General features: G+C 33.5%; 1 long non-coding RNA gene across 1 annotated transcript in view; it reads left to right on the forward strand.

Annotated features, from left to right (window-relative positions):
* LOC140434367 (uncharacterized) overlaps positions 1-20,836 on the forward strand; it is a 1,119,986-nt gene that overhangs the window by 645,679 nt on the left and 453,471 nt on the right. Inside the window, exon 5 of the long non-coding RNA XR_011950047.1 lies at positions 3,978-4,007. This is a non-coding gene — a long non-coding RNA (uncharacterized lncRNA). The remainder of the gene's footprint in view (positions 1-3,977; positions 4,008-20,836) is intronic.

Below are 20,836 nucleotides of genomic sequence, written 5' to 3' on the forward strand. Positions count from 1 at the left end.
GAGTCTTTAATGCCTAAAGAATTGCGTATAATTCTGTGGTGTAAACACTACAGCTTCTGGGTGGTCGCATAGAGCTTATTGCCATCTTCAGTTTGGACACAGCGCAGCCACAATAGTCTTCATTCTTGGACGCATCGGTGTATAAGATTTTATCAAATTATGTTGAGTTCAGGATATTTTAAAAGGATTTTCTGAGGAGTAAGTTTGCGGTTTCTATTTTACTGAATCTGCATAAATCAGTATTGCATGTTGGAAGATGTGCATCTATGGAGCTGTCTTGGGAGTATAAATAGTAATAGTATTTGAAAGTTTTATGGACTTAATGCATTTATTACCGGGCTACTTGGATTTGCTGATATTCTACAAAGTATGAAAGTAGAAGTTGCTGCCTTTGTAGATAGAGTGGTGGCTCTGAAGATTTAACATTTTCAACGGGTTTTGATTTAAAAGCACCAAGACATAGTCGTAGGGATGTATTTTGAATCGTGTTTAGAGACTTTAGTGAGAAGCTACTAGATGCCATATAAAGGATACTGCAATAGTCTAGTATAGAGCGGATTAAAGCTCTATATATTTTAAGGAGTGATTCTTCATCAGCTCCCCAAGAGTAGTCAGCAAGAGATCTAATAAATTTATTCTTTGGGCACAGTTTTCTTTAAGTTCCTGAATATGCTCTCCAGATAAGCTTTTTATCAAAGGCTACACCAAGAAGTGTCAAACGACGTCCGTTTAGAGTTATAGAAGGCAGATTAGGTCTATGTCTTTTGGTAAAGTGATTAACTTTGGATTTAGAATCTGAAAACACAAATTCAGCACGCCTAGATCACATGCATATTTTGTTTATTTTATTTTGTAGCAAAGTGGTAGTGGTAGCTGTGACTCTACCTTGGCAGTATAATATAATATGATCAGGATATATCGAGTATCTGACTGGTGGTTCTAGATAAAAGTGAAAGTCATTCGTGCTAAGTAAAAATAAGGCAGTGCTTAAAACAGAGCACCCTAAAATATCCATTTGGTAGAAAACAAACAATCGCATTGAGTAATAAGCAATTTTCTGAGAATAACAGTTCTTTGTACAGTGTCAAAGGTACTTTGAATATCTAAAGTTACAATACAGTATTTTAAAGAGTATGCAGTTTAATATGTTTTAAATATTTCAGTTTTTCTTATAAGTAGAATTAACACCATTAAGAAGAAACTAATTAAATCCTTTGCCCATTACGACTGGGGGCTGAAGATGAAGTATTACTTAGAATCTACCGGGCTTTTATCAGAGCCAAACTAGATTATGGTAGCATATTTTATATGTCCGACAGCAACTGTTTAATGTTGTAGCATTTCTATTTCCTCTCGTAAAAACACCGAAAAATATTCTCAATCTTTTTGCGTCACTGAGATTGATAATATAAACATTTGTGTTCTGTGTATAATAATTTTAATTGCATTCTTTTAATGTTGATTTCGCTAATATTGCGCGTCAAATAAATATCTACTTAGGTTGGTGAGAAAGTAATGCGGGGAAGATTATGGAATCACTCTACGATGGAACGCCAAATCGTTTGGTTTTATTATTTAGTCCGGATTCTTCAAATTCGTTATTGTTTGTTCGTTATTCCATAGCTTGCGGCGTGTAGTTCTTGAAAACTAGCAAAATTTTTTTTTTGTGGAGAGGTGAATTTGAGCTCACAATGCTAAATGCCAGTCTTTATTGAGTTAATCACCGATTTGTTGTGCTGTGTTCTATGTGAGGAGTTTTGTAAAGCAGTGCTACAACAATTTGACAAGGTCCACATGGTTTTAAGCAGGAGCGTTTGATAGGCCGAGTTTTGAAAAGTGCAGTTTGTGGTCATCCAGGATAATCCGAAGCCCGAATCAGTGTCCTACCTCCCCAGGACTTTTTGTTGTGTTCCATGGGCGTCCCAGAACATTTACAGTTTGTGTGGGACAGTGTTTTTGATCCAATTCCATTCCCAAAAACTTCTTAAAGGAAATATCAGCCAGATGGATATAAGGTACTTTTGTTTAAGTAAAAATGGACATTTTTCATTAATAAAAAAATTTTACTTTCATGACAGACTAACAAAAATTATAAATAAATAAAATTATAATTTTTATGGATTAGCTAATTGTCATATTAGTCTTTTTTTAAATAAAGTTAACACTAATTAATTAATATTTCAAAACAAGTTTAATATTTCGTTTCGACATATGACAGTCAGTATTATCCTTTTCTGTTATTTGGTACATAACCATAATTTTGAATTGTTTTGTTTAACCGGGTATCTGGCAACACTAAAAATAGATGTCATAAAATTATTTTATTGGGTACATATTCTTATATAACACCCAATAACACCCTGTGGTACAAAAAATCCGAAGGAGACAGGGGAAACTGATTTGTGAATTCGTTGCCTAGAAGCAACACTGCCAGTCAAGAAACAGTATTTGGTACTAGCCTCACTAATGAAGATCTCAAAATTTAGTTAATCATATGTAAAGAACTGTTTAACTAATAGACATTTTATTGATTTAATAAAAAAAAACTACATATAAAGTGATTAAGACTAAAAAATTATAAATATAGGCCCAATTCTAACGGTGGAATGATAAAAACAATTTTTGTTCCGTATAAAACAAAGCCTCATGTTAAATTTTTCAATGCATAGTTGTTTAGCCAGTTTTACAAAATCTACATCTTCCTTTAGCGGTATAAAGTGACCAGTGACCTAACACATCTTTTCTGGTAGCATCATTAGAAGAGGATGGAGTAATTACTTTTGTTTGTGTGTGTGACAGGAATAATACAACAAAATTTTTATATTTCTTCCATAAATGGAGGTAGTTGACATTTTATTTAAATTTTCCAAAGTAAAATCATATACTGAAAAAAAAACTCAATTACTCAACTCACAATGTTGCCTGAGAGCTACATAAATTTTATTTAACAAAATAATATGATAACTTACCATACACGGCAAAAAATAGCACATAATTACACTAAAACAACCTTTGCTTATATACGAAGTAAAAGACTAACCTTAGAAAACTCCTAATAAACGTTTGACAATAAATTGACTGTTAGATGTCGCCACAAGTTATATATAACTAACAATACTTGTTGCTTATTGTTATCATTGTGATATAACAGCTATATAATATAGTAGAAATTGACTTAGGTACTCATAAAGATGATGTTTCCTGAGAGCAACACAACCAGATACCGTGTTAAAGGTTAACCTCAATGTAAGCTCCAGTAAAAATTTAGATAAGTTTTATTTTTAATAATAATTTAAATTCTTATAAGTGTCCCCAACGTCTGGAGCTTGTTGTAAATCGTTTACAAATGTCGCCCAACCTCTCTAAGGTTTGTTAATAATATTTGTAATAACTGTTGATATGGAACCGCGTCCAAATTCAAATAGTTTAGGAACCTTCTTGTGTTTTGTTGTCCAGGAAATCTATGTAAGTATTTTTTTGATTTCTTCCTTTGTAGTTACCCCTTCTAGTCCCTCTCTTATTCACTTACTTACGACCCAGCTCTCCAACCAAAACAAGAGTGGCCGTTCGCGAACGTATCGGTTTGTTTGCTTACCCTATCTCCAGCTAAGTAATTGCTCAGTCCCCACTTTAAACTCCCTATAAGTGATACCCAATAGGCAAATTATATCGTTACAACGTTACGCGCCACCTTATTGCGTCTAAGGTCGACCTATCCTATCTGAAATTTTGTTGTTCTTCCCTGATCTCTATTTGTGATTCCAATTTGTCAGTCTGTATTCTTATTAGTAACCAGAACATACATGAATAGCTCATAGAAAAATAAAAGTCATGTTGTAAATAGAATCGTTATACTCCCGTTGAAAATTATTAATAACACTTGTGACTAAATACCTAATAAATGCAAAACGTAATTTTTGTTTGTATAAAAATCGGTTTCAATAGATCTGTTGTATTAATCTATTTTTTATTTACAGATCAGGTGTGAAGATAATGATTATAACTCGGTAAGTACGCCGTACTTTATAAATAAGCCGTAATAAAATTTGTATCAACTCGACGGTAAAAATTCGATAACTTTTAAACAGAGTGTCCTATTGACAAAAATCAAAAGGCGTTTTAAAGATAAAGAATGCAGATTTCATATGCAATTATGGATTTTTTTATTTTGCGGCAAATAAAGTCAGTTTCTATAAAACTGGTAAATAAATAAACCTTCAATAAAATTAATAAAAATTTACCAATTCAATTGACCGGTCGGTGTGCAGTTTCCATTGCTAGAGCCTAATCTTTAAAACCTATAACATGAAATTTCGATTTTGAGTTTCAAATTCAAACTTTCAAATTAATTAAAAACGATCTCACTTCACAGGAAATGCCTCAACGAAGGTGGTGTTTGGTGGATTTGTAGGTGAAATTGTGTAGTTTCGAAAAAAGTACATGTGCAAACAAAAAGAAGCAGTTGATACAAATTTTAATTCTTGATTCTTGGTAAATTGATATTTTTCGTTTTTTTTTCACCCTAAGTGGGGGGAAGCTCCGGGTAGGAGTGAAACACTTTTTAGGATCGTTTTGAGGTACAAAAATATACATTTTCAGCAAAATTCAGTTACTTTTCGTCTCTGACGACTGGACTAAAGAATAACAACTTGTTTTAATAATCTGGTTCTAATTATCATCTTTTAACATCAAAACTATGCTGCTAAAATATTTACATATTAAAGAAACACCTTTAAATTTGCAGAATTAAAATCAATTGTAGATAGTTACACAAACACTTATACCAACCCCTATTACTGCAATATTTTATAAAAAATATAAATTAATGTCCACAAATTATTCATACATGTATAAAAGCCATCAAGATTTTTGATTATTCTAACCCATAATGTCTTATTCACATGATATCCGCCCATTCACCGAAGACTCAATTTTTTATTCTCTCCGGGCTACAAATAAGTCCTCTGAAAGCATTTATAATATGCTAACAAAACATTCCCAATGAAAAAGTCTCATTCAGTTGTACAATGGCCGATTATCATCATTATTCCTAATCTAAATTATCTTTAACGTTCTCCAGAACGAGGCGGCTTGGTGAGAAGCCATGATTATATATAAAGTTGCAGGTAGACGACTGCGGGTAGGTTTTTTGTAAACGGGCTCTATCTGGCACTTTGAATGGTTTGTTTGAGTTACAGTCTTGTTTTTTGTGTAAAAATTATGCACATATGTATCGGAGAAGCTCGAGATACGGCAAGCTGCAGGCGAGATCGGAGAGATAATCTTTTGTTTAATTAAGGAAAAATGTGGGATTAGGATCATAAAATTATGTATGAATTTAGTTAAATATTGGTTTGAAATTTTCAAATGTTTGTTTCAAATGGGGTCTTGTTACTGCTGGATAAACAGTACCGAAATTGAATATTGTATTTATTTTTTAATTATTATGTTCCAAATGTACAAGGTTGCTGCGCAAACAAGCTTCATAACTTTTTTATAAAGAGTTGTTTAAATATAGTAAACATATTTAACAAGAGTGGTTCCTGCAGTAGTTGAAGACAGGTCTGTTGAAAACATCTTTTGTCCTAGTTCTCCAATATCTGCTGGCGGAACTTCTGACTTAACTACTAATTCAGCATACCCCAGATGTAAGCTTCAGGTGTTATCAGATTAGGTTACTCATAGCCTGTTCCACGAGAAATTATTCCGTTTTCAAAATGTTCGCGAAGTAAGGCTAGGGAGCGTGTAGCTATTTGGCTAGACAAAGATTCTATTAACCAGTGTATTCCATATACCGTTTTGTATGCCACACTTATAATTCAACTAAAAACTAAATGGCAAGAATTGTATGGCAACAAACAGGATTAAATTATAAATCATGTCAAGTCCAAATCCCAATACTAAGATGGTTTAACAACCCAAACAACAGGAACTTTATTATTACTAGCAACAAAATAACAACAAATTAATGCAATTTCACCAAGCTATAAATGTAAAATTGGATTAATTGGTGATTCTTCATGTTTATGTGGTGAATTTTATTTTGTGTTGGGTTCCTAATAACCTAACGAAGTTATGCCAGGACGAGATGACCGAGGGGGTGAGACCTTTGACACTTCGTCTTGTCACCACTCTGAGACGGTCGGCATCCAACTAAACTCTTCTCTGTCACTCCAAACATCAGGATGGAAAGGCAAAACATCTCTCCTGATACCCTACTACCATTCTTTTCCATTCCCATCCTATTCCCATTCTTTCTCCCACACATTCATCGCGAAAACCACACCCACACAAACCACCAAAGACTTTCAACCCCCTGTCTTAGTAAGGCTGCCATCCCTTTCGCGTCGTCTATCATTCTCTTCTATTTCGACATGCAACAGTCCCCTTCCCTCCAAGGTGCTACTCGCTCGTTTCAGAATTCAGTTGCAAGTTCCCTCTACTCTCGTTATTTTGAAGAAAGCAGCTCCTTGATAAATTTGTGGATCCGTGTCCACCACCATTCTTCTTTTTCTTCTTCAGTAATCTAAGTCATCTTAAGTAATCCAACTTTGGACATAGGCCTCCCCCAAATCAATCCAGTGTTTTCTATTTTGCGCCCCTTGCTTCCAGTTGTGTCCTCCGATCTTCTTAATACCATCAGCCCTTCACCCACCACCATTCACTTCTTATTATTTTCTCCACTACTTCTCGTTTATGTGATGAGCTGGATGACTTAACACACATTATACTTGGTTGTTCATTAAAAAGTGAAAGCACAGATAAATTTTATAATGAACTAATAAATAACATTTGCTTACCTATAAATTTACGCTGTATACACACTAACTAATTTTACTAAACATATCTTTGTTATCAACTAGTTCCATTTTGTAAGTGGGCTTAAAAAAAACAACAACAAAAAACAGAACAATAAAAAAATAGAAGTAATGAAAAACGCATACTACTTTATACATGAATTTTAAGGAAATAAGTCTTCTACTCACAATCCGTAATAGGTTTTATTGAAATTGAAAAATGACTGGGCTACCGATTTACAAACTTTTAATAACCTGAAGGCCTACTAAAATACTAGCTAGCATTAATAATTATGTTGGTTAGTTAATCAATAGAATCACAGAAGTGAGTCAGAGATATGGACTTTCACTAAACATTAAGAAAATAAAATTTATCATGATCTCTAAGGAGGAACAACAATTTGGAAGAATCAGTGTATATGGTCAACCACTAGAAAGAGTAAAATAATACCTTGGTACGAACGGCATTGAAAACTGGGACCATTCCCTAGAAGTAAAAAAATGTATGATAGAGAAAACAAGATCTGCATTTCAAAAATGGCTAAACTATTTAAATATTATGATTTATCAGTACCCATAAAAATCAGGTTACTATATGATGTTATATCTTTCCTATACTGTTGTGTACGGAGTTGAGTCTCGGACTTTCACAGACACTATCTGCAGCAAGATTGAGGCTTTCGATATGTGGCTTTATCGTCGAATCCTGAAGAAATCTTATACAGGACCAGATTTCTTCACTGTCAGAATATGAGCTACTCATATTACTAGTGTCCATTATAATTGGTTGAATGTTACTGTCACCCATATTTTTTTTATCGGATATACCAATTTTTAATAATTTCATAAGAATGTCTCACACATTTTTCAGAAATTTATGTGTTACATTGGTTTAGTGCCTCTTTCCACATATTTCTAACAGCACTATTAGAATGTCCATCTCTACCAATATGCTTATTGTAATATGACTTGCAGTTTGCAGAGTTGAATCGTGGGACGCTACCTGAGGCTTTCGAAATGTGGCTTTATCGTCGAAACTTAAAGATATCTTATACCGACCACGTTACTAATCAGGACGTTTTATTAGGAATACAAAAAGGAACAGAGCTGTTACTCGCAATAAAAACAGCCAAAATCAAATACCTTGGTCACATCATGAGAAACAGCAAAATATATGGGTTGCTGCAATTAATTCTACAGAAATAGGACGAAATTTTGGAAGGAAAACACAGACTAGGAAGGTTGGTTTTTGTTTGATACATCAAATTTTCTTAGTGGTAATTTTAGTGGTAATTTTCCTTATGTTGTTATCTGGTATAACTAACCAAATTTTCATGTCACTACAGTAGTTAAGCTAATTTGATAAGCGTTGAAATTCCATAATATTAGCCCAGTTTTACTCCATCATCTGCACTCAAGTTCTTTTGAGAGTATAACTATATGATAAAAGCATTAATATTTAGTGTAAATCTACTTTGCATATTATATTAGAAAAAAATCCAATACTTGTAAGTTCTACGTTTTATCTGGTGACTAATAAAATTATTCTACGTCTTAACACTGTATGCCTTTTAAACAATATGTGCAGGAACCATTATCCCCTGAGGAAGACGCTTCTAATCCCTTCAAAGTATAAAGTGATATTAGATGTACTTCGCACGTAGTTTCATATGAATCCGGAGCAGAAATATGGGCCGGAAACTAACTCATTGAATCTCATTTGAAAGGATCGAAACGGCGCAATTTTCACATCCTTACGACCGACGCGTGACTCCGAAGGAATGGAACTCCATTTTGTTTTCTTGCAGGAAATAAAGGACATTTTTGCACAGGCATTCGAAAGCTTTTATAAATACTTTTATAAACAGTAATGTTTGTGTGGATAGCACTGAAATATTTAAGTTCGTTAATGAACTCATTTATTAACACTTAAAATAAAACGAACAGCAATTTAGCAATGTTCCATAAATTTAGGAAAAACAAAAGACAAGTCACCATTAAAAACGTAGTTATAATGGACAGCAGTATAAGAATAAAACATATATAGCTGATTGTTTAGCTGACTTTCTCATTAACTCAGTCTTATCAATATTTCCAAATAAAAGTGATCAATACAAACTAACAAAAACCCACCTAGAGGGTTATTATTTTTTAGTCCAGTAAGTCAAATTATTGTAAACGACATATATTAGAACGGCTCGAAGACCATATGAGTCAAGGATAACTAAGAAAATGTTATCACTAAATAACCATTATTAGAAAAGAATTCAAACCGAGGACCAACATCTATTCACAATTCTAATCAACCAGGGTCACAGCTGGTCCGTTTGGTTTATTTGATCCTTTTTTAGTAAGTTGATCTCATTTTTGTTGCCTTCGGTGCCCTGCAGACAAACTCAACCTTGTTCCAGTTTCCCAGTACATTCAGTTCTCGTATTCAGCTCAACACCAGTCTGGACGTCATCTCTTGTCATGTCAGTGCCTTCAGAGGCGCTTGACTGTCTGACAGTATACGGATCTGCTCTTTTTCAAGAGCTCTCTTTCAATTCATTTCAGTATCGCATAAATATCCGCTTGGATAATGGTCCGATTTCTCCTCAAGCCAAAGCTGCCGCGAATTCTTGGATTTTTGAAGTATATTCCTGTCTCCAAACCCTCTTCGGTTTTGTATCCATCCGTATTCAACCAGATTTTACCCTGTTGGGTTCATACATCGCTGTCTGGAGTAGACACCTTGCATGCATTCTTAAAATTGTATCTTTTGTCATGGGATCCGAAGGTCATTAAAGATGCCTTTCGTCACAATCCTTGTAATATTTACTCATATGTCCTGTTTTTTCATTGCGAAGTTTCAGTGACTGTTTTATTCTGTACGTTCCAATCTTGCCTCGCCTTGTATTATCCAATACAAGGGAGGCAGGCCTAGTAGAGCCTCCATAGCTGCTCTTGGAGTAGTATGCACGGCACCAGTTATCCTCAGACATGAAATTCTTTTCACCTTGTTTAGTTTAGCTTTCGCAGCGGTTTGAAATGTCTTAGTCCACTACTTCGTCGCTGCAGATGTAATCGAGGGTTTGATCACCATGTTGTACACTCAGAACAGCATGTTGGATCTTAATCGAAAATATAGTAATGATAATAATAATATAAAATAATATAAAGAAGATATCTTCTTGTGATCTTTTCAACTCTCGTATCGCCACCATATTAATCTCTAAACGGATATGCGATACTTCTTAAGCTACTTCATCTTGATTGTTGGATTGGCTATATATAAGATGTGATGTATGTATTTATTGATTACTTAATAATTACAACGGAGTAGCGTATCGATGACATTACTTATTTATATTAATTCGTGTTCACATTATGAATACCGACTGAAATACAAATTATGAATGAATAACCGACTGCCCCACTTGCTGGTATGTTTACGATTATATAACAAGGCTAACTTGAAGTGTAGCAAAAATATTATGAAACAAGACACACACGTTAACAGTAGATACGTGTGCTATAGTTTTTAATTGTACTAATTAAAGTGGGTAAACAATTTACGTAATTTATAATAAATATTATTTCGGGATTTTTTATGAATCTTTAATATCTTATTATCTCACCACACCCATTTCATCCTATACATGCATCTGAGACTTATAAGAGTTGTCACTGCACTGTTTGTTTTTTTTTTCTATTTGCCGTTCTAGTTATAAACATCTCTTACAGTGGTAAACCTCATAACATTTTCAACAGCGTGATGTGAGATGTTAATTGTTAAGCTAGAAGTAAATTACATTCTGAAGAGTTAAAATTGATAAAAAATTTCAAATTATGATTTTTTTCGCTGTGGCATTTTCTTTAACAACTTAAAAGCCAATTTATCTACCAAAATACCAATTGCATTTGAAATTTCGCTTAAATTCCAGATTGGATACGTCCACGTAACTTAATTATTACTTTTTGGTCCAGTAGACTTGTCTGTACCTTATTTGGATAGATAATCCTTTGACTACTTTCTCAAAACAAATTTTTAATTATTGCTCTTCTCTTCTCAGTGTTTAATAAATCATGTGGATATGCTCTGCTACCATGTTTCTCGTTCTTCTACAAGTGCTGATCTTTTAACGATGTTGGCGACAACATTGACCCATCATATTATATTCACAGCAGCTCGAACTAGACCAGTTGACGTTAGAACAGTCCTAATCCTGAGATTGGCCAGTCAAGATACAGGTCTGCTTCCAGGACCTCTCTTGCCCTTAATCTTGTCTTGCAGAATTAACTGTAAAAGTCGGTATTTATTATTAAGCATAAGGTGGCCAAGGTAAGCTAATTTTTTGTTCTTTACAGTGTTAATAACTTCTTCGTAAAATTATCCCTTTTTAACTTTTTACTATATAGTAAGATTATCCCTTTCTACACATGCATTTTGTTCTGGTGTGCAAAACGTTATCATTATTATGTTACGTTGTATTGTATAAACGTTATTTCCGTTTCATTAAGCTTTCTTGGAGAATATTTTCTACATGGATATTATCAAACTTATTACCGTTATATAAAAGTAATCACACTGTTTGTCCAGTAAGGTTACTACGGTACCTAGGAAAAAATCTGAACTACCAGTATCCGACATTTCAATCATATTTTGTTCTTGAAACGAGACGGATGATTTTATTGCTAATTCATTCTACAAATTGATAATTCAAATATTCTTAATAGGAAATTTTACTACTTTACAGGAATTAACTTTTTCGCAAAATTCCTAAAAACATAGTTTACTGTGATTGTAATGTAAGATCAATGACGTACAGTATATATTTATTATACGTCATTGGGTAAGATACACTTATACATTTACTATAAAAATAAAATGACGTTTAACAAACGTCAACGTTTACCAAAATAAAATAAAATTAAAACTAAATAAAATTAAATAAAGGTAAATATAATTAAATAAAATTAAATCAAGTTAAACGGAATTACGTAAAATTAAATAACAATTAAATAAAATTAAGTAAAATTAGATAAAATTAAGTAAAAGTTATACAAGAAAAAAGGCCCATGCCCAAGACCTAAGGTTCATTCTGCTCATTTTTTGAACGTTTTTTAATAGGGGTAGAATTGTTCGTCGGATCGTGACGTATGATACATCATTGGAAAGAACGAGAGGTAGTGGAAAGGAGAGAGTAGCGAATATGTTGAGACAGAAAAAACATTGCGGCATTGCCAAAAGGGTATTACATTATATCTCCTTTGTTATTGGTCAAATTGGAGCGCGTGATGCATTAAAATGTAGGGATATAACAAATATATTAAGATAGAAAAAAAACAACTATTTGGACCAACCCAATGCAGCGATAGTTCGTGGAGAATTAAAATGAACCACGAGCTGGATGAACTAATGCAGAGCGCAGATATTGTCAGATTTGTAAAGTCACAAAGACTAAACTGGCTTGGTCACCTAGAAAGAATGCCTGATAATCGAGCTGTAAAAGTAGTCCAGAGATGGAAGCCCCAAGGAAACAGAACAAGAGGAAGGCCCCATAAAAGATGGATAGACGACGTAGAGAGGGATCTTAAAACCATGAACATCAGGCAGTGGCGAAGGAAAGTATCCGACAGGGCAGAATGGAAGAACATTGTTAAGCAGGCCAAGACTCACAAAGGGTTGTAGCGCCATCAGAAGAAGAAGAAGAAGAAGAAAAAAAACAAACAAGGTGACTGTCAAAAGGGCACTGACAGTATCTTCACTATTAATTAACGTATAGCAACATACGAGATATCATAACGCACTAGATAGATAAAACTAGATTTACTATAAGACAAATTTTGATTTATTGACTTAAAGAAGGCCTCTGGCTGAATACAAATCAAACAAGTGATCAAATCCTAACATGCGACATAGCAAATGAAAGGGGAGGATGTAACCAATATATTTAGATAGAAAATTAAAAAAAACAAAGTGACTACTAGTAATAAAAGAGCAGTACACGTCATCTTCGTGTCAGAAGGTCACCAGATCATACTTTATATTTACTTGGTTTATATGCAAAAAGTTTATTATTTTAAAAATGTAATGACTGAATAGATTATAATTTATTGGATCTCCCGTCGGATGCATAGTCACTATTAGTTAAGTATATAAATGGTCCATAATATTTTTTTGATTTTTGTTCATAAACAGTAGTAACTTCAATAAATTTTTATGAGGGAAGTTACGTAAAAAGAAATTAATAACAAAAAAAATATGAAAGAAAAAAATGTGAATTTGACACTGTTCCATATTATGTGCGGTTGTCTATATGAAAGAAAACATTACACATACACAAATAGACCAGATATCACCGTCTTATGACACCCTCTTTGTTTACGAAACCCAGTCGTCATATATTTAATTTTAACTTCCGAGACAATTTCCCGTACACGGTTCCCCTCGAATTCATCTCACCGTAAAGTCCTCCTCCTGCATGTCTAAAAAGAGAACGCGAAGATAAAAGAAATAGAGTCGCAGTTGTATGTGATGCGTCTAAAGTGCCATCGGTAAATGGCCCGTATCTAATGATTAAAAAAAGGAAAGACATTATCCGCGAGCTGAACAAACCGAAAAGGAAACACAAAGAAAAGGAAAAATTGGGAAAACGGTGGTCCAGACAATGCATAGACGTTAAACTAGAACGTAGATCCGAAAGGGGCGGACAAGGTGAATGATCGCCGGTTTTAAACTAAAACAGCTCGCTTGCACTATGGGGATAATGTTATTTTATTTTCAGAAATGTCTTAAACAGGTCATATTAAAGACACATAATATTATTTATCTTATATTTAGTAACATATATTTCCCCTACATAACGAGGTACGAATTTTTTTAAGTTATTAAAAGTTAAAATATAAGTTTTTTTCTTATCCTGCTATTGACGATAGATTGTTTTAATTTAAAAATAAAGTAAGTTATTTATGTATAAAAAAAAGTAGTGGACTATAAAGACTTGCAATATACTATGGTATATAAGGCACTTAGACAACTAAAAAGTAAAAAATCGACTAATCCATGTGATATACATGAAAACAGCAAAAAATTAATTAATTTTTATTTCGTGACCGCTGAAAGCGTTGTGCTTGCACATATTGCGAAAAAAATATTATTTTATCTTTTGTCTGTGATAGAATAACTGATTGATTCGTGTTTTTAAACTATTAAAAATGATTTTTAATTAAGAGTAGAAGGCAAAGTCTTGTCTGGACAACGAGGAAGGCAATAACAAATGTAATTGTTTTTATGCGGCGAGATACAATACACAATCAGGCTGGTAAATATTTTAGGAAATTAGAGTCGGGAAAACCTACTTCCAAATTCTTTAGTAACGCAAGATAAAGAGGAGCATATGGACGTGCATCACACTAAAGGAGACACAAGGAGAAGACCAGGCAATTCCATTGGCTTTAGTAGGACTTTATTTTTGGACGTATTATCTGCTTGGGCGTCTTGTAGCTGTGGAGGCTGCCATTGATCATTAATGACGGTGGTTCTTCTCACAGGGGAAAGTCGTTCCTCTAATTTAAGACAATCATATTCTTGTAATCGTTAGAACCATCTTGCCACCTGGTCTTTTGGATTATGGAATTTCAGGAGCCATTTTAGAGCGGTGTGATCCGTTAGAAGAAGAACCCTTCTACCATACAAGTATTTATGGAAATTCTTGCAAGTCTTCATTACGCCTAGCAATTTTCTCCTGGTAACGCAATAGTTTCTTTCTGGTTTCGACTAGATTTTGCTAAGTTAAGCGATGACTTTCTCCTGCCCATTTTGGATTTAGGAGAGAACAGCTCCTATTGTACTGTGCTGGAACCGGTATCTAAAACAATTTTTTGCCTGTCTCGGGTAGCTTAAAATCGGTGCACTGATCAGAGTCAATTGTAGTTGTTCGAAAGCTTTTTGACACTCTTCACTCCATGTATATATTTGTCTCCTTTTGTCAACTTTGTTAATGGCTTGAAGATGTTGACAAATTCTTTGACAAAATTTCTGTAATATGTACGTAGATCAAGGATAAAGACAACAAGAGTGAATTCCGGGACAAAGGTAATTTCCTTCTTAATCGCATATGCCATTCCAAACATCGGATCTATCCACCAAATTTTATATTACTGATGAAGTTACTTTGCTAGAAAAATCCTAGCAAACAAATGCTACTTTGGACTGAGTAGACATATGAGAAGCAGAAACTTAAGCCAAAAAACAAAAATAACCATATACAAAACCCTTATACAACCAGTCTTGACATATGGGTCGGAGGCATGGACCATTTCCAAGGCAGATGAAAATCTCCTGCTTATATTTGAACGAAGGATCCTGAGAAGAATATTTGGTGGCATCTGTGAAAATGGTGTTTGGAGAAGGAGGTACAACTACGAGATATATCACAGATATAAACATATATTTGGTGGTAAAGACGTAGTATCCTTTATAAAAATAGGAAGACTAAGATGGGCAGGACATCTGGCAACATCACAGCAGCACAACCCCCCTAGAAGAATCCTTATGTCACAACCTGTGGGAAGTAGAAAAAGGGGTAGACCAAAAGTCAGATGGAGGGATGGTGTAGATGAGGATGGTAGACAAATAGGCGCAGCAAACTGGCAACAGTTGGCAATGGATAGAACTGACTGGCGTAATATACTTGGGAAGGTCGAGGCTCTTTTATAGGGCTGTAGCACCAATGATGATGATGATGATGATGAAGTTACTTTATTTCTATATAAGCTAACTTGTTCATTACTTAATTTAATTTTATAAAACGTAACATTGGTGATGTTTTGCTCAGACTAATTCATTCTAAAGTTAAACTTGAATCTGCACGTTACGTTAGTAGTATATTTTACGTTCATTAGTTCAAGCATCCTAAAATTTTCTAAATACTTTCATTTTACTGGAAAATTTTCCAATAAAAACTGAGTTAGACTCCTTATTGAGAAGTTTTTTAGCCACTTCCTTGACGAGATCCGTAGTCGTTTGCTAAAGCCAAGCGATGACGTTACACGTTATCTTATCTTTAAATAAAAGAGGAGCTTAGATAAATATACGCAGATAAAAGAATGGGGTAGATCGCTTCAAGTGTCTCAAAATTGATTAAAATTGTAGTACAAAGTGTGGGGTTAAGCTCGTCTTGAACCAGTTGGGAATAAAGGGGGAAAATACAAATTTAGAATACAATACGTGTTCAATAGACAGTAGAAAGGGTTTAATTAGTATGAACAAAAAAACAGTGCACTGATGAGTACAAATAATATAAAGCATAGGATCAGTAGTAGGATATATTCAATATTTCAGAATATAATATTAAAGAAACACCGAGATATCAAAGTCAAATAGGATGCAATATCTCGGATATATATAACAAAACGAGCGTTTAATAAACTTAAAAAGCATAATATGAAATAAAATTTACTTAATATTAAAAAACTTAGAGCAAGAACGAGATATCTCATAAAATATCTCTCTTCTATAAATTCATTGGCCCTTTCAGCTGACATTTTTTTGGTCTAAAATTAGTAAACATAGTAAAGGTTCCTACTATTTTAGACAAATAAACACATTACCTCTTCGTCAAACACTAATTACTTGTAACAAAGCTATTTCAGAAACATTTGCTAATGTTTACCAACAAAATTCTAGCAATAATTAATATACCTCAGCAAATGTTAATGCAGGAAACTATAAAATTCTCTATTACCTCCATAAACGATATCAATGATCCTTTATACATCGCCATAACTCTTCAAGAATTAGAATTTGCTATTTCTGATTTAAAAAACACCTCGGCTGGACCAGATGACATACCACCAATATTTATAAAAAACTTACCATTTACAGATAAACTAGTTTTACTAGATTTATTTAATATTTGTTGTCTAAAACATAAATTTCCTGACCTTTGGTCCCAGGCAGTAATAATTCCCAACATTAAGCCAAATAAACCTGAAAATAAGCCCACTTCTTACCGCCTCATCTCGCTTACCGGTAGTATGTGTAAAATCTTGGAAAAAATTTTAAACCTTCGTCTAATATGGCACTTGGAAAATAATAATCTCCTTTCCATTTTCCAAAGTGGCTTTCGAAGAGGCAGATCGACGTCAGATAACCATGTTACTTTACAAACGTCAATTAATGAAGCTTTTGCAAACAACTAAAAACAGATTGCAATATTTTTTGATATAGGCCAAGCTTAGAGACATTGCATTTTAAAAAATATAAGCGATAATGAGATTCAAGGTAACATACTAGCATTTGTAAACAATTTTTTAAATAATAGCTCAATAGAAATTAGGATAAATGGCCATAAAATCTCAACAAGAAAATCAGATAATGGAATCACTCAAAGTTTCCATAATAAGTCCAACATTATTCTTAATTGCTATCAATAGTGTTAATTATGACATTAGAGCACCTATTAAAGGCAGTATTTATCCAGACGACGTCATCGTTTATACTAAATAAAACAATATAGAATCGGCAACTAAAATTTTATAATTTTTTTTAACTTGGCTTAAAAATTGGACGTTAAAAACTAGGTTTGACTTCTCTATAGAAAAAACACAATACCTAATTAAAAAAAAAACAGATACTAAAATATTAATGAACTTATATGAATCACCCATTAGGAGTAAACTAGATTACAGTTGCATTTTTTATAACGCCGCAAGAAAAACTACCTTAAAAAAGCTTAACAGTATTCAATCTACAGCTTGAGATTGGCACTTGGTGCAATTACAACTAGTCCCACTAGTAGTTTACAAGTTCTAGCTAAAGAGCCACCTCTAAATATAAGGCGACAACAATTATCACTAAACTACATTGCCAAAATTTCAATTCAAAAACAACATCCTCTTTTCTCTCAAAATTTTCACCCTGACATCCTTCTTTTTAAAAAGACTACAAACTGTATACCTCTAATAGAAAGAATAAAAGTCAGAAATTTTAACATGGATCAATTTAGTTGATTGCTATATGCAAATGCAATCTCTCCTCCATGGACAACCCGCCTACTGACCATTGATTTAACACTAAGAAAGTACTCCAAATCAAATACAAACTTCTCGATAATTAAACATTTTTTTGTAGAAATCATATTAGATTATCTCAACTACTTACAAATATTCACCGATGTCTCTAAAGCCCCAGATGGACATGCTGCAGCTTACTATTCTGATGAAGAAAACTCCTACAGTATACACTTACCTACAAATTGTAGTATACTCACAGGCGGGACCACAGCTATATTAAAGGCCTTAACTTTTTTTTTAAAACGAGTAAAATGTTTTCGGCTTAATAAGTCCATCATCAGTACAGTACTGTATTTATCTTAAGGAACATTATGTTCGACTAGACAAATGTCGTCTGTGAACTCAACGTCCTTCAACTGGTTGTGCAAGTTCCATCTAATACCTGTTTCTTTATCGCTTACTTTCTCCACGATCCAATCCATTATAATTAGGAACAGTGTCGGGCAAAGTATGCATCCTTATATAACTCCGCTTTGTATAGATATATGTATTTTATGTTCAGGGTTGAACATAGATATTCGACTTTTTTTGAAGAATAATGACTTTTTTTAAGGGAAAACATTGAATGTAATCCATTATTTGAACAACAGTATTGGCTGAAATGGTTTTCCTGTTATTCTGCTGCTCTTTCTTATCTTAAGGAGTTTTTCCCAAAAGTAGTAAATTTTGTAAGCGATCAATTTTGATTGCTGTTACGTCATGGAAGCCTTGCAATGCTTTCTTGCAGATCATTATTTTACGTTCTCCCAAATGAACGTTATAAACAAATGAACTGGTTCTTTCTTTACATGATCTTTTCCTCTTGTTCTCTAATTTTCTTGGTCTTCGATTTTTTATAGGTATGGCCTGGATTAGACTTTGTAGGTAAATATCTTGTTCATTTTTGCTCTTGAAGGAATATATTTTCTTCAAAATGTCCTGACGCTGTTCTTCCGTATTTTTATCCCAGCATTTCATCTTGCAGCTAAAATATAAACTAATTTAACATAACTTGTCTATGTATATTAATTACAACTATTTACCTGCACGGGTTTCCGGTTTTTCTTGCACGTACTATATTGCCTTTGTAATTAACATACTCTAATCCAGAAAGTATTGCATTTTTAATTCTATTGACTTTACACTCATCAGTGTCTAGTACACCTTTTCTCTTCTTCCGATTAACACTTTTACTATCCCTTATTTTCAGTAGCGCACCTAGAATTTGCCTCTGGGGGGGGATGTTGGTTGGTCACCGAAATTTTTCTTATGATGCTACCTCCATTTTGAGTCCTTAAAATTTGTGAGTAACAGTGTCGGAATAGGGCCCTGGGGGGCGACTTTAACCCCCGAAACCCCCCTGGGTGCGCCACTGCTTATTTTTGTTACTAAAATACGAACGTAAAGCAACAATAATGCTTTACGAGTAGCAACAACAGAGGACAAACAAACAAAAGATAAGTTAGAAGTTGTATGTATTCTGTCAAATTGGTAGATGAACGTTTATTTGTGAAATATATTAAGTCGGAGACTTAATATCTTTCATAAATAAACTTACTGAAATAAGGTCTATTAGTAAGGGACTTGTAATAGTACTTAATATGTTTCATCAGCAAATGATGCGCCTATGTGTTAACATTGGCTTTCTGTCAAAATATCAATTTCTGAAAATGGGTGACTTAATATGATTCATAAATAACTGATTCATATAGTTTTAGAATCTTCCATATTTGCTCCCTGTTAATACTATCAAAGGCCTTTTTGAATTTAATAAACATTATATTTATTTGCCATTCGCTACCTTGTTCCAAGATAATAATTCATAGATTACGAATGTGGTCGATAGAGGAGCGTTTAGCGCGAAAGACTGCTTGGTTGCTTCTTAATTTTTTGTCTAGCTCTGGCTACAGCCTGTTCAATATGATCTTGGACATTATTTTTAATGTGGCGCTCAGCAGTGAGGCTCGCTAATTCTGGCATCTACTTAGATCGTCCTTTTTTCTTTCTTAATGATTACAGCCTCGTTACATTCCTTTGGTAGCTCCTCGTTGACTCATATCATGTTAAAGAGTTTGTTTAACATTTCTATGAAATTCTTAAAAAAATCTAAATTTTGCCTAGCAAAATATTGTACTTGTATACTTGTATTGTAATAAAATTAGATATGGACGATATTTTAACAACGACTGTAACACCACGTCCTGTTATTTAAATAATTTGTGTTCTTTATTAGACTTCTGTGTTAGAAATAATCTTGTCTATAGAATAATTCACTTAAACGATACAATAAACGAATAAAAACAAGCCATACTATATATAAATAAGAACGAACTGCCCGTTTTCTGGTGAGCGATAAAGAGAGAGGGGAATAGCTCTTAATGAGGAACGAAATAGCCTCTGATGGACATTTCCAATGGCCTGGCCATAAAGTAAGGGGATCGCAATTCACTGGACAGATATAGATACTTGACTGTGTTTGAATTGTCGTTAAATTGTTCAATAAATTTGACTGTTCGGTTTGAAATGTTTGTATGTTTCGTATTCCGGATGGGATTTTTTAATCAGGTATTTTGCCTCCTTAGTCCAATTAAAAAGAGGATAATGAGACAAAACCTGTTTTAAATGGTGACTGAAATTTGTAATGTACCCATTATGAATAATATTTGTATTATATCAACAAATTAGTGAACAATAATAATTATTTTAATGCTTATATTTAACTTTAAATAAATTTCCTTCTGAGGTTGTGAATATTAATGTGATGTATGCATAGTTTCCTTATTTAACACAATAAATTAATTAGACGCAATAAATACAAATGATGAATAATTTTGGTTCATTTATGAACCAGCGACAATGTGTCACCTGCCAATTTATGGTTCCATTTTCTTGCTCATACATTAAGGTTTTGTCTGTTTGCTTACTGTTTCTATTTTTTCTATTTTCTTTTCCCTCTTCTTTTTAGTTTTCATGTGGTATTATGTAACCTTAAGTTTACA

The sequence above is a fragment of the Diabrotica undecimpunctata genome, chromosome 2 (assembly GCF_040954645.1).
Source record: "Diabrotica undecimpunctata isolate CICGRU chromosome 2, icDiaUnde3, whole genome shotgun sequence".
Lineage (NCBI taxonomy): Eukaryota > Metazoa > Arthropoda > Insecta > Coleoptera > Chrysomelidae > Diabrotica > Diabrotica undecimpunctata.